Here is a 15,589-nt window from a genome sequence, read left to right as displayed (position 1 = left end):
ACTTTGACTACTCTAGCTGTGATACGTCCATCAGTGTCGTCAAGATTTTCTTCATAGGTGGTCATCAAAATATGCCAGTTCTGAATAAATAGCTCAAAGCAGTCAACCACTAAATTTCACTCTACTCTGCGAAGCTTCACCTCAAAAGTTAGATGTTTTCCCCCTCATTCTTGTATATAAGAAAATCAGGCTTTAACTCCAGAGTTTTTAGTAAAGGCTCATTGACTCAACATATTATTTTATCTGTGGTGAATTATTTTAAAAGATTATACTAAATCTATACAGCCTAAGCTGTATTAAATTCAAATTTCACGTTAAGCTGGTTTATTTTTAGAAACAATTTAATTATAATTTAATTTTTTTAAATCTGTGCTTTACATTTATTTTAAAAAATAATCTTTATTCCACCCTGCCCCATGCACCAGTGTTTCCTTAGCTTTGAAATTTCACCTGTACATGGACTGCATGCATGGGGCCTGATGTCTGTAGTAGACCATATCAAGGCCTGCCCCTGAATGCTAACTGCTGGGTTTGAGGCTTGCTCCCCGAGTCATTTCATTTACCATAGTTACTTAAATACAAGATGAAGTCCCGCCCCCAGCATAGTGGGGTTAAAAGTTTTGTCTTGGATTTGAATACTAGCTTGAGGCAGGTAGTGGCTCAGCTCTGGCCTTGGCTTGGAGCTTGGGGCTGAAGCCAGAGCTGAGCTGCTGCTTGCTCTGGTCCAAGGGTGGCTTGTGTAGCAGGGGAAACCATCCAGTGGCTGGGGACACAGAATGTGGTTCAGAGCGAAGCATGCGGGAGACCATGCAGCCTACCTGGCCCCCTACATCACCTGCCCTCTAGCCTCTTGCTTCCCTCCAGTGGCCTGCCTTGCCTTCAGCTTTGGCTCCAGCCTTGACCCAGCTGAGGCCACAGCTGGTGCTGCTGCTTCTCTTTGGTTCGGCTGGGCAGGGGCTGCGCTTCCTGCTGACTGCCCCATAGTAAGTGGCATGGAGGGGTGAAGAGGGTGAGGGGGAGCCGAGGGACAGGCACAAGCATGGGTGGGGCAAGGGAGGCAGGTACAGAGATGGGGATGGAGGAGGCAAGTGGCAGGCATGGGCATGGAGGAGGAGAAGGGGGTAGAGGGAGAAGGTCTGTTTCCTTGTCCTCCTGCTGCTACTTTATGAATTTAATGACCCTCCAACAATTAGATTCTATACATGGAAAATTGTAATGAATTTATAATTTTCCACACATGGAATCTAATTATTGGGGAGTCAGCTTAACGTTTGATGTTGTCTTGAATTCATGTAAATGTGGTCCTTTTTCATTATGGGCCCAATTTGATGAGTCAGTTGCCTTAGGTGAACAGCCCCACTGAAGACAGCAGAATGACTTACTCATGTGTGTGATTTTATAGGGTTGGTCTTCATATAGCAATGAGACTCACGCTCAGTAATTATTTTTCAGGTCTGTGTTCCAAACTTCTTTACTTTAACTGCATGTGTGTGGCTTTTACAAAATCATTTTCTGAGTTCTTGTAAACCAAGGCTCAGACTTTGTGTTTTTCTTTTTTTTTTTTATGGTTCTGTACTGAATTTAGCAAAGCATCATAGGCATATAATACATGTTTGTTTACACAGTCATAAAGTTAAGCATCTAATTCATAGCTTGGCTAAATTTGAGCATATACAATTAATCTCTGATAACAAAGATGTTTGCAATGGAAATTCTGACTTATTCATGTTTGATTATAGTAATTTTGAAGAAATATCTAGATATAATGGAAAGTTTTTCACTCTTTGGTAGAAAACTAACATTTCCATTAACCAGAAGACTCATCAGAATTACACTCTGTAGCTCCATCTGTTGTTGTCCATTACATTTGAACTCTTTTATCTAAGGAAAATGTATATAGAAGAGGAGGTTATTACTCTGTGGTAGCTTGTTCTTTCTCTCTTGCTGTATATGGGAATACAGCATTAAGTTATTTTTCCTATTGGTTGATCTATATTTTTCAGAGGACTATGGGAATCTACTACTTGCGGAAGCCTTGCTGGAGCAGTGTTTAAAGGAAAACCTTGCCAAAGTGAAGGACTCCATTCCATTAATGGAAAAGAGCGAGCCAGAAATGAGTGAAGCCAAAAAATATCTGACCAGTGTTCTAAACAGGGGAAAATTACGAGTAAGTACTCTAAGCAGACATATATTTTTGCCAAATTGATGCTACTGTTGTGTGATAATTCAAAAGATAGGCAAAACTTATGCATCATTCATCCAGGTCCCTGTTTCACAAACACAAATCCGTGTTCCTTTATTAATATCACTAATGCACCATTTGCTGTCTCTTGGCAGTATGTTCAGTCAGAAGAAATCACTTTTTGCTGCTGATGTAAAAACTCAGTTCATTTTCTAATGCACATCTATAGCTGCTTTTTATTTGCGATTTGAAATAAGTTGGCTGGAGGTTTAGGAATTTGCTAAGGTATTGGATATATTCTGCTTGTGTATCTTGCCTTCAAGGGACTGAAAATTATACTAGTCTAAAGTGTGGGACTTGCTATACTCTGTAAGAGTTTAATTCTGCGAGGTGTAGCAAAGAGCTGTACCGTTTACTTTGCATTTATTTCAATGCATTTATAGGTACTTGAGCTAAGATTTTCAAAAACCTCCCAGTACCTTTTTGGTGCTACTAATGGCACCCAGCTTGGAAGCATGAAATCCGTAGAGTAGAAGCAGGGGCTTAACTCCGTTCTGCTTAGGGGTGTGTGTTCTTTAACTTTAGGGTGAGCTGTGTGCAGAATGCAGCTCTTTGCATATTTGTACACTGAACCATTTTGTTCCCTTCCTCATTTTGACCGCAGTACCAACTGATGTAGCAGTTTGCATTTGTGGAATGCCTTGTCATTGGTCACAGTTATGCAGTTCATGTTTGTTAATCATGAGCTTGTTATTAAGCTATGGGCTCCCAATACTAGTCAGTGCTGCATTTATTAAAATATAAAAAGGTTTGTGAGCCTTTTCCTGCTTGAATATGGAAAGCCTGAAAGGCTATTTCAAGTCTCTTCTTTAACTTTAGAAACATCAAGAATATTCATTGTTTCTTTGTTTTTTGCTGTTGGATTCCTTAGAAAGCCAGCTGGGAGCTTTCTCAGCCCTTAATTTTAAGTTGTGTATGTGTGTGGGGATGATATTGAACCTTTAACAAAGCCATTTTCTCCTGCCTGTTAGTTAGACACTTGCATGAAATGTGAACAAAGCCGTTCTGGGCAATCTCAATATAATTTTTTATTTTTTTTTATTTTTTTGCTCTTAGTTTCACTTTCTTGCCATACCATAATCTGTTAGTTTTTAAAGTCTTTCTGGGCAAAGAGGATAGGCAAGAGTTTAATTTCCTGGGTTGTTTTCTTTTATGTTAGAAACTGCAAAGAAATAACCCCAAACCTTGCAGGTCTTGCTTGTACATCAAAAGTGTAAAATTGGTCAAAAGCCCAAATATTTCTTTGCCAGATTATTTTTTATGATAGCCGCCATCTGGCCTGGCAGTCTATAGGGCCTGCCCGCCCTTATGTTCAGCCTGTCCCCATGGGGGTAGAATAGAGAAGGGACCTGCACGTACTTTGTGGATCAGAGCTGCTTGAATTAGAGAACACAAATACTCACCCGCTCACTCCCCTTTGTTACCTTTTGGACTTAGGTATAACCTTGGCCCTGTCTCCCCACACCCATCAGTCTAGGGTGGGGGGCTTCAAGAGGTGCAGAGCTACTAAATATCCCTAGGTGGGATAGGGGAAGAAGGTTGGAATTGAGTTTCTGTTTCAAAGGAAATTTTACCTCCCTTGAGGTGGAACATCACTGGGAGCAACCCACTGGAAGTCTTGCCCCTGGCACAGGTGGTATAGCCCTCCACTGGGAAAAATGCAGACAATATTGGCATTTCTGACAAATTTCAATATCCCTGTAAGTTTCAATATCCTTTTCATGGGTGTTCATACAATTGAAATGCAGGCTGCATCCATGTGAGGGGCATCAACTCTGGTGCTTGTCAGCTGTATGTTCCAGGTACAAAAAATTGTTGATACTTTGGTCACTGATTGCATATTTAAAAGCAAGAGCATAAGACTGGGATATTTTTCCATTACCTCCCTCCCATCCTTAGCATTTGAGAGTTAATTACAAGGGAAGTGTCACTATTGAGACTAACTGCCTTGATTTTTGGCTCCCTGTCAAGTACTCAGTTAGCTCTGAGATAGCATTGCTTTGCTCTCCATATCTCTAACCAAAGCCATATCTTTATTTTTCAGCCTAAATATATGATGGAAGCCATGCTGATTCTAGGGAAGCTCCATTATGTGGAAGGATCTTACAGAGATGCAGTCAGCATGTATGCTAGAGCAGGACTTGATGACATGTCTGTAGAAAATGAACCCTTGTACCTGCTACGTTTGGTGACGGAAGCATTTGTCATCAAAGGTAACAAAGTGTAGATATGCTTATGTTTATGCTAAACTCAAAGGCAGCCTTAGCATTGATTTGAATGAGAGCAGTGTTAGGTTGGTGCTGAAAGCTTTTGAAAAACCTCTCCTATAGTATGTAGTCAATGTAAAAATAAATATATTGCAGAGTTTTAGTCCATATGTTCTAAACTTGGCTGTCTCGGCAAAAGATGTTTGAAAATGTTAGACTGTATAAAGGCTTCTTGAGGTGGTTGTGGCTGTGACTCAGCAGTGCATTTAAGCATGTGCTTCAATTTTATGGCAAAGTCAGAATACCAAGGGGGGCCTCTACATACGCTTAGAAAGAAGTGACCTGTAGACAAACCTTGAATGACTCGCATAAAGTAATTAACACAATCTTGCCAAGTTTTAAACTGTAGGCTAATAGAATAATTGCTTTTTTAAAGCAGTTAGTGTATTTCTGCACTGCATGGAACATACTATCAGACCATATGTACAATGGCAGTTTCTTCTTTTATTTTCCTCTCCCTTTTTTTTGTTTTTAGTTATACAGATCTTGCACTGTTTGAGACTTTATTGAAAACAGCTTTAAAATTGCATTTAATTTTTGTAAATGGGGAAAAAAATCCCTAGTCAGTAATTGAGTAGAAAGAAAAAGACCAGTTATCTTTTCCTTCAGTTGCTTTCAATTCTTTTTATAAATGTTGCTAAATATTGCTATCTATCTACTGCTTTCTACTCTTTTCAGCATGTCCACCAGCTTGTTAGGGGAATGAGAACTCTGTGATGATCAGATACCCTCAAATGGTATGTAAAGATTAAAATTAAACCAACCCAAGCACTGTTTGAATGGGCTGTTAAAGTTGATAGTAATTTGGATGTGTTTCACGATCTCACACAGTCGTGCATTCTGCATTTTAACAAAAACCTGTTTGTGCTGCTGTGCTGGCTTTGGATTTCTTTTCTGTGAGCAGTGGATGAGCCTTCTGTGGTAGTGAGCTTCTACTTGCAACTGATTTATCTGTAACTTGCATTAACACTTTTTGCTTGGAGTGAAGGATGTGGCAGAGGCACAGGGAAGTTAGGAAGCAAACATGCATTGATATGCGTCCCAGAACAGCTGACAGGACATTCCAAAGTCCATTGAACTTCATTGAACCATTCCACTGACTACAGTGGGCAGTAGCTCTGGGGCTGTATAACTATAAAAGTTGTGGTGGGTGGACATGAAGAGATGGAAATGTCCTATTTCTACTGAGCCTCAAGTAATTGAGTGCCTTATCTCTTGATAAGGCTGTGGAAAGTGGAGCTATCTGTATTTACTGTCTCAGGCCTTTTGTTTTGCTTTTTGTTTCATATTTGCATATAAAAGTGATCTATGTTTTTGTTTGGAATTTGAGACACAGGTGAACTGCAGCAATATCATTTTCACATTCCTTGTTTCCCACCTTTTCCCAGTTTGTTTATCAGTCTGTGGTTCTCAACTGGGCTACCACAGCACCCTGTTCTGCTGCAAGGGCTCATGAGGGGTGCTGCCGTAGTAGTCACCAGGTAAATCTGCCCTGCACACTCCCCCTTTATTAGAGCTTTCTGATTAACCTAAAGGAGCCAGCAAGTGGCCTCATGCTGTGTAGCCCTTCCTAGTGCAGTTCCTATATGCTCTTTCCAGAAACAGAAGTGGATGGGCATTTTCACCCATGCCTTTATTTCCAGGACTGGCATAGTAGGGGGGTGTCTTCCCTGGCTGGCTGTGCCACAAGCATGTAGGGCAGTTTTATCTGGAAGAAGCAGAACCCAGCTGAGAAGTTCCAGGTAAGCTGAGGCAGCACCAACAGTGGTTCTCAGCTGGGGGTGCCACTGCATTCAAAAAAGTATTGGTGTGTACTGTGACCATGGAAAGGCTGAAAACCCCTGTTCTGAGCTTTTCAAATTCCCACTCTAAAAGTCTCAATAGAAAAAAAACAAAACCAAAACCTGCAAGACAGAAGTCGTCCAATCAGTTTGGGAAAGAAAGTTGGCTCTATGGCTCCCTGTAGTCTTCCTACATCACACTAACCAATGCAGTTGCTTCTTGATGGAAACAAACAGTTTAATGCAAGGCATTGGTCATAAGAGAGCAACAGCTTTTTCCAATTTCTTTACTTGCTTACAAAACCGTGAAGTCCTCTATGTAAAGTGTGAAGCAACAGTTGGTTTCTGCTCTGACTACAAGGCCTGGTGAACTATGGATATTTTTAATGAAACTCAAAGTTCCTAAAAACAGTACAGTAGATTCATATTCTCCTCTATTTGGAAATCTTCCTGGATGCAAACGGCCAGGTCTTCATCTGGTTTAGGTAGTTACAGTCAACATCAGTGGAATTATTCAGATTGCCCAAACTGAGGATTTGGTGCAAATAAATTCTCAAATATCTTTGAATTTATTCCCTTAGATATCAAGATTTGTTTTCTTTTAGCCTTCTACTTCTAATTTCTTATTCAAATTATAAAAGAAAAAAGTACATTCAGTAGCTTTCCATAGTTTTCCTTGTCTGGGTATCTACCCAGTGTTCATGCAAAGAAAGCACTCCGCAGCAATCTTCAAGCCCCCGCTTCTTTTGCATGAATTTGTTATTCCTGCTGTTCCTAGAACTGACCTTTTGCATTCTGGTGTTTCTGGGTTGGGAAATTATTGCATGGTGCAGTGCTGCAGGGCAGACTCCAAGGGTGTGGACAGACAGCCAGATTAAAAGGGCAGTGGCATTTACTTCACGTCAGCTGTTCTGCACTGTTTTGTATGTCTGTTTCTATCCTGCAATAAGTGGAAGTTATAGTGAGACAGGTTCACCCTAAACAAAACAGGGAGAAGTTACTGGGTTTTGTTTCTAATTCCTATGGCATTAAGCAGTTACAATCTATTGGTTGGTCTGGATAATTTTTCTGTCTGTCCATATAGTTAAACCAGAGGTGTCAGAAGTACAGCCTGTGGGCCAGATCCAGCCCGTGGAGCTGGTATAACCCGGCAGGCCAAAGGAAATTAAGGAGCATGGCTGGGGGGAGTGCCCTCTGCTCCTGGGGGATGTGGCAGGAGGGTGAGTGAAGGCTGATGTATCCCTGGTTACTCTCCATCCATTTTGCTTGTAGCCATTGCTGAGGCCTTATTTCCTTGGCTGCTGGCCCCACTGCTGCCCCATGCTATGCCATGTGTCTTATGCAAGAGCTAGAGTTGCTACAGCTACTGCCGTGGCCTAGGGCACATGATGGCAGGTCTGACTCCAACCCAGGACATGTGGGAACTGGAACTGCATCACATGCCCTGTCCTGGAGCTGCCACTGGGTAGTTTGGAGGAGCTGCTGCCAAGCAGGATCAGGAAAATTTAAGGCTTAGTGTTCCAAGTGCTGGAAAACTCATCTGAGGCTTTTCAGTGTGTTATAATTAATTAGCTTGCCACTGCAATACAATGGGGATCTTGGGTCTATTGTGTCTGGGGGTATAAAAATGCACAGAAAAAAAAATACCAGTGTCAAAATTCTTGAGTGGGCGCTTACCCCAAGTCAAAATGAAATAATGTGTTCAAGCTGTTTATAAATGCTGCGGTTTGAGTCGTGTAACAATGACAGAAGTAATGACAGGGATCAAGGTACTTTTAGATAAGCTCTCTACATGTGCTGTCTGCTTCCAAGGCCACATCCACTGAGGCGGAAGGAGCAGAAGGAAAGTGATGCTAGGCCTTGTTTAACATATAGGGTCTCGACTCTTCATAATTCCCTCTCAGTTTAGCAAGGACTAGTCCTTACACTCTTTCTCTGATTACCTAGTGGGTTTCTCTTTTCAGCAAGAATGCATTTGGTATAACTTTTTATTTCTGGAAGCCTCTACCATGTTGCACATGCTGTATGGTGAAAGTGATTCTGCTTGTTGCTGTTGCGAAAACAGGGTTAAGCAAGCAAGTGCATCAAAAGCCAAGTTTATTCTCATTTCACTTGCGATATACTTGGCCACCTGTGTTGTCATCTTCTTCCAGTGTGCGGTGCTCTGAGGCCCAGTCGCACCAAGGAAGGAAAGAGCAGTTTCTAGTGTTGCTTTCTGGTGTGTAGTCACTATCTACTGTCTAGAACAAAACAGCTGATAAATTCTTTTAGCTTTCAGAGCTATTTTGTAGCATTGAGTCATCAGTCTCTTGCTGCATCTTGTCAGCTTCTGCCTAGACTTTCAGTAAACCTAGATTCATATTTCTGTCATGACTTGCATCTAAATAGGAGCTAAATGCTTCTTAAACATGGATCCCAGATGGTTTAAAGGCTGCACTCCTAAGAGAATGATGACAAAAGCTAGTAGTGTAGATTAGGCCTGTGTCTAAAGATCTTTTGCCAAACACCTCTCTGTCAGTGCTTACGCAGTGTGAGCAACATGGCTTCTGACCCTCAGCTTAGTTTTAGAAAAAAAACTTCTGTTTTTTTTTTTTTTTTTAATATTTCCTGCCTCTCTCTTGGTCTTTTTAAATGGCCAAGAATGTGGGATTATGGGAGATCATCTGCTTGGGAGCATGTTGTTCCTGTTGCAGAGGCTCACATTTGGTTCCTTACACTCCATAGGTAATTATGGTGACAGTAATGCTTTGCATTTACGTAACCTTTATTGTCTTGACATCATCAAATCTCTTTAGAGAGGGAGAGTAAGTACCATTAGGCCCTTGGTTATATGTAGATAAATCAAGAACCAGGAAGTCCAATGACTGGGCCAAGCTTATAAAGCAAGGCTGCCAAACGCATCTGGCTCTGTAGGCCAGATGAGCATTGCTGGGCCAGTCTGCAGGCTGGACTGGGCTCACCATAGTCAGCAAACAGGACTATACGGCACAGCATAGTGTAGTGTGCTTCCTGTGCCAGACCCCTGAGTCATATGCAGCGCACACAGCTCTGCGGTGCTTAATGGCTTGCACTGCAGGTGGCACATGGGCAACCAGTGCTGCACATAGCTTTGGGGGGTGAGGGGCAGGGGAAGCAGGGGCTGGCGCAGGATGTGTGCTGCACCCTGCCAGACCAGCCCAGAAGTGAGCCACACCAGAGTCAGCTCACAGGGCTGGCTGGCTGGGGCTCAGCATGAAGCACATTCCCTGTGCTGGGTCTTGCTGGGCCACATTCAGTACCTGCGGGCCAGATCATATGGTTTCATGGGCCGCATGTCTGACACCCCTGTTAGAAAGCAAGTCAGTGATGGAATAAAAAAAAAAAAAAGAGCAACTGAATCTCTTGACTCCCTGTGCCTTGCTGCTGTCAGTTAAAATCACGATAAACACTGGCAGGAGAATGGCAGAATGATGGTTCCTGGACCAGAGAAAGTGAAAAATCTTACAATTTGTCTTTAGAGAACAGGGTGGGGCTAGAACCTGTTTGGGGCCCAGTGCAGGAAAGGAGAAGAGGTATGTCCACATGGCTTAAATTAGGAATGTGCAAGGTTAAATAATTAATCATTTAACCTTTAGTTTACCAGTTATTGTTTAGTATGGGATGGGTCACAGTCTGGTAGGGAAGGGGGGTGGGGAGGGAAAACAGTTAGTGCCCCAGCAGGAACCCAGAGGTGGCAGGGCAGGCAGAAGGGAGGAAGGGGGAGGGGGGACTAGTACCTATAAATTGTGAGGTTACAGAGGAAAACAGCAGGTGGCCTGATGACTCACCAATTAAGCAATTAACTGCTCACTTGCAGGTGCTCCCTCCCTCCCAGCACAGCACTTCAAGTTTGCCCTAAACTGGAGGAGCCCATGGTGACTGGACAATGTTGAAACCACGCTATGAGGGATGAGGGATTTTGTTGGCAATACTTGATTTATTTGTCATTTTTGTTTGGCAGAAACATTTTAAATCTCATTGGACATTTGGGAGAAAGGATGTCTTAGTTACAGGTCTGGCTTATGCTTAAAAATTATAATATTTATAACAATGCAAGTACAAAGTTTTGGGTTTTTTCAGGCATGGTTCCATGGTCATAGGGAGAAAATTAAGTAAAAGTCATCAAATAGCAGTGGTTATGCTGGATAGCAGAATAAGCCATACCGTTATAAGGCTTTTTATAGTGATATGACTGGGGAGGAGGAGGCGTGGATCATGTATAACTGTTCTGGTACAGTTGAAGGGAAAACTTTAAATCCCTTAGCTTCAGCATCTCTTCCTCTTCAGTTAAAGAGCAAGAGGTCACAATCCACATCTCCTGAACCCCTCCAGCATAGTTCAAGGAGGTTAGACTTAAAACAAAAAAAAAAGGCAACCCCCCCAACCCAGAGTTTATCTTAAAAAAAAAAAAAAAAAATAGGAAAAACTATAGCATTGCAAACTGCCGCCTTATACTGCTGTAGCAGGCTGGCTAGCAGAGACTTTCAGCAGACTGCACACATTTGGCTGTAGTATTCTGCAGGCTTGCAAGGGCTACAGCCCAGCTGCAGGCAGTTGGGAGTGATTATGGGCTGCCTAGGAGAACTGGGCTATCTGAGAGAGATGCTTAGCTGGCCACAGGAAGATAAAGGCCCCCAGGCAAGGGAGCTGGGGGGGCAGTGGGGGGAGCGAGAGACCGGGAAGAGAGGAGCCAGGCTAGCAGCTGCTTCCAACCCTCACAACCTTGGGTCTTGTTTCAGACACCGAGGAATAGCCTTTTAACTTAGCCTTTCCCTGGGAGCCTTTTAACTTTCTGTGGCGAACTAATTATCTTCTCAGCTGGCCTAGTCCTCCTAGGCAGCCTGTAATCAATGCCAACTGCCTTCTGCGGGGCTGTAGCCCTTTGCATCCTGCAGAACGTTACAGCTGAATGTGTGCAGCCTGCTGCAAGCCTCTGTCAGCCAGCCTGCTACAGTCTCTCAATAAGCAAAGAACAGACAGAAACCCGATTCTTCTAAAATCATTTGCAGGGGACCTTTGCTGAGCCTACCATTTGCATTCTTCTTGTGAGGGCTGGGTTCACTGTTGCAGTCCAGAAGTGAGTCTTGCTATTGGTTAGACTTTTTTACACATGGACTATAAACTCTGGGTGGAGACCACTTCTTTGTGTTTGTACAGTGCACATAACATTAAACTGGACTCTGGTTCAGGGATATTTGCCCTGTCAGTAATTAGGTATTTGGTGTGCTTCTCTCATTCTATCATTGTTTATGTGACTTGTTTTTCTGCTGTGTTTGGGGTTCGGGATTTTTCTGCCTTCAGCTGTCCCCGCCTCTCATCCTTTTTTCCTTTGTGTTTCATTTCTCTAATTTTAAGTGCATTAAGAATGATTTTGTCCCCTTGTGCTGCTACTGATTATCACACAGGTCAGAAAGCACAGAAGTGCGAGGATGAGAACTGTACCCTAGAAATGCAGTATCATTTGGTTTTCACAAGTGGATATATCCTTCCTTCTTGTGTGGAAAGCCAGAGCCTTGCTGGTGTCAGAAAGATCTCCAGTCTTGCTCTGTAACCCAACAGCTGATGGGGATGGTGGTATGATCCCTTGTGGTAATTCTGACATTAGCAAATATTCACAAGCAGCAGCACATGCATAAATCTGGCTGCTGTATTTACCTGAATCCAAGGTGACTTCAAATTTACGATGACCCTTCCTTCGTAATTAGATTTTAGACATGGAAAAATGTTGTTATAATTTTCCACATCTAGACTCTAACTACTGGGGGGTCATCTTAAACTTATACCTCCCTTTTCCCTCCCTGTTGTGGCAGGTAACATAATGGTGGAGGCAACAGGCTAGACCCATGCCACTTGCCCCTCCATGCCTATGCCAGACCCCCTCCACTCTCCGAGGCAGTCAGCAGAAGCACGTCCTCAGCTCAGCCCCAGCCTCCCTCACTCCCTTCTTCCTCCTGAAGCCATGTCATCCACCTCTTATCGCCCTATGCCTGTACGTGCCCTCCTTACCTTTTGCTGCAGCTGTGCTCTGGCTCTGAGGCAGTCAGCAGCACCACAACTGCAGCCCTGTTAGACTGGGGAGAAGATATAGTAGCTCCTGGCTGGGTGGCTTTAGTGCCGGAGGGACCAGAGCCTGAGCAGAAGGTAAGCGGGGTACTTGAATCTAAAATGAGGCATGCCCCCCCCTTGCCAGCTGGGGAGAAAAACTTAATCTTGGATGTGAGTAAATACAGTATTTCATTTTTGGTCTCTTACCTGAGCCCCGTGGTTGTCCCCAATGCTTTAAATTCAGATAATATGGTATATAGAAACATATGTTCAGAGTTATGCTATGATGAACAAAGGGGCATATATGTCAGGCGCTTGATTTCTAAATTGCAAGATAGTTGCAATTCCTCATAGGTAGTGTTAATCTGCCCACCCCCTTCCACTTGCTCCTCTGCTCTCTCAGCTCCTTGTAAGGTCAGGAGGAAGATGTGGCCTTGCAGCATGCTGTAGGAATACATTAATCTGGATGGTGATGACCCAAGATGAGGCGAGGATTTGAAACTGACTCTTCCTTCATCTCATGTGTCCCCAGGGAACAGACTGTTGGAGCCACAGCCAGGGAGAGGTGATTCATTATTTTTAGGCCCCTAGTAGTTTTAAAACCACCCCAGAGACTTGCAGGCACTCAAGATACCACTTAGGGGATGAAATCTGCTTGTGAACAGAAATATAATTTAATAAGCAAGTGCTGAATTATTTGCCAGCTGTGTTTTCCAAATGAAGACTTGGTCCCATAAGGAGGGTGGTGCAGTATCTAATCAGGACTAGAAGGACACAGCTGGCTCTTTAGAAAACTTTCATCCCAGAAAAATGATTGCCACCTCCTGGCCACACAGAGGCTTAATGAAAATGCTGACTAAGCTGTAGCAGTCACCTGCTTTTCCAACAGCAGGGAGTCTGAGCAGTTAAGAATGACCAGTATAAAATATCAACAACAAAAAAAGGCAAAGTAAAAATACTAAGTTAACATATTGGGAATAAAGGATAAGCTAATGAAAGAAGCAGGTAGACTGGGAACGCTGAGTTCTGGTCCTCATTTTATCACTATAACTGTAACTTGGGACAAGTCATTTATTTCCCAGGCTACATTTTGGGTTTTTTTTTAAATGAAAAAACTACAACTTTAAAGGACTGTTGAGACTTGAAGATTTTTAAGTTTTTGCCATACCCTCCTGCTTCTTAACTTTGATACCTTTAGAGAAAAAGTGGTATTAGTTGTACTCAATCTAAAAAGACAATACACACAATATTTGTGTTAGATTATATATATGAAAATATTTATGCCAGTTTAATGAATGATCAAAGTAAACATTGCTTTGGCATGCAATACTTATGCTAGACTAAATTTTTTCTTGTAGGAAAGACATGCTAAGAGTGAGTGGATGTTGCAGCAAATGTTCTAAAGTTATAGATATCACTTTTTTCTTGTTCTTCTATGCTGTACTCTTAGTGCCAAAAGCATTGTACTCAGTTGCTCAGAGAGGGAATGTGAAGACTGATGTACTGCTTAAATGTATATATTATTTTTGCCAGGATTCTCAACTGTTTGTTTCAGTCTGTAGTGGAACTAATCTCCGTTTTTGATTGATCTTGCTGAAGCTCAGGTAGGTTGCTTAGAAAGGCAACCTCAAGTAGCAGCTCAAGTAGCAGCAGCACAAATTTGTGCTGGAAACTTGTAACTCAGCACATGTGCTGGAACACATGGTGTGGGGCAAATTGTCCCACTTGGGACAAACTGACCCTACCCTACTCCTCCCGGATCTTCAGGCAGGGGGACCTAGAGGCTGGGGCCAGTACTGGCTCCAGCAATAGAAAAAGCTACCCTCATGAGCTTCTGAGGCCTAGCCAGTTGGTATCTGGGGACACAAGCCCCTGCCTCCTTGGACCTGTGGCCCCATGTCTGTACACCTGTTAGACCCAGACAGGGACCGCATGTCTGCCTGGGCTGTGGTATGGGCAGTGCAGCAGAGCCGTCTTCACCTCTGGGCCAGCTGCCAGTGGGCTGTGGCTGCACAGTTGGCCTTTGTGTGGCACTTCTGTCACGTCTTCTGGTGCCTCCACTCTGCCATCTGGGCAGCTATCGCCCAGAAGATGTGCTCATTGCGGTGACCCACTTTGACCTGTTGAAGCATGTCCTCCAGGCCCTAGTTTGTTTGACCTCTAGCTGGGTCCCTAGTGCCAGCCCTGGGCAGGCTTACTGCCCTTTTTTTTTTTTTTGCTTTTTATACTGGTCATTTTTTGGTGTTTTATCCTAGTCATCCTTGCCTCATCATCAGGGATCCTGGTGTTCCCTGTTTAAAAAAATGCAACTTCTCTGATAAAAAAAACCTCCCAATTCTCTCATTAATATACTCCAAATCCACATTCTTCCACAATTAAAATGAAACACCACTATATATAAAGAGATCAGGTGGGCAATATTTTATTGATATATTTACAATTTTAAAGCAGTTTGGAATCCTACCAGTGCCTCTGTCATCATAATAAAATAAATTCAAATATCTATACACTTTGGCACTTCCTTTTGGTTTTCTTATCATAGAAGAATCAGAGCAGCCCCGCCAGCTTCGCTCACCAGGATGTGGGGACAGCTGCAGCTGGACCCTCAGCTGCTTTATGGCACTAAGCAGCACTGATATGCTGGTGCCCTGCCCATTCCCTTGCTCCTAATTCCCTACCCACAGTCCCTCGAGCGCCCCTCACTCCTGACACAGCCCTTGCCTACTTCCCATGAACTCTCTCCCAGCAGCAGTTTCCCCAGTCAGCACCAGGATATGGGTCCAGCTGCAGCTGTCCCACCCACTGCTTTGTAGGTCTTGCTCCCCTGATGGAAAACATGGGAATTGTTGGCAGTCATGATGTGAAATTTTTTTAAAATCACTCTTCTACCATAAAAACAACACTGGAAGATAAGGTTAGTAGATCCTTAAACCAGAGGAAGCTGACTGAAATATCAGTTATCAAGATGAATAAGAGGATGGAGCTGAATTGATGATGATAACCCTATATTTGTTCTGTGGAGGATCTTGTACCACATTCTTTGGCACAATATTAGAATACTTTCAGTCAGTACCTTACCCAGTATGATGCACATCACATCATGTGGGTTTTTTTCTTTTCCCTTTCTGTCCAAGTGGAAAATTCTGTGTGCAGTGTAGTGCAGCGTTTAAATAAACTCTGTGTGCTGCTCTGAAGTATCCAAATTGCAGTGTTGGTTCTGGATATAAGACCGAGAG

The 15,589-nt window shown here is 43.0% G+C and overlaps 1 protein-coding gene across 1 annotated transcript in view; it reads left to right on the top strand.

Annotated features, from left to right (window-relative positions):
* Positions 1 to 4,372: 4,372 nt before the first annotated feature.
* TTC7A (tetratricopeptide repeat domain 7A) overlaps positions 4,373 to 15,589 on the top strand; it is a 280,715-nt gene continuing 269,498 nt past the window's right edge. Inside the window, exons 1-2 of the mRNA XM_019516313.1 lie at positions 4,373 to 4,455; positions 5,188 to 5,246. The gene's annotated coding sequence lies outside the window, so the exon portion shown is untranslated. The remainder of the gene's footprint in view (positions 4,456 to 5,187; positions 5,247 to 15,589) is intronic.

Source organism: Gavialis gangeticus, unplaced genomic scaffold, assembly GCF_001723915.1.
Source record: "Gavialis gangeticus isolate Ggan-Ray unplaced genomic scaffold, GavGan_comp1, whole genome shotgun sequence".
NCBI lineage: Eukaryota > Metazoa > Chordata > Crocodylia > Gavialidae > Gavialis > Gavialis gangeticus.
The sequence above is the reverse complement of the archived record's forward strand: the minus strand, read 5'-3'. Positions and strand labels throughout refer to the sequence as shown.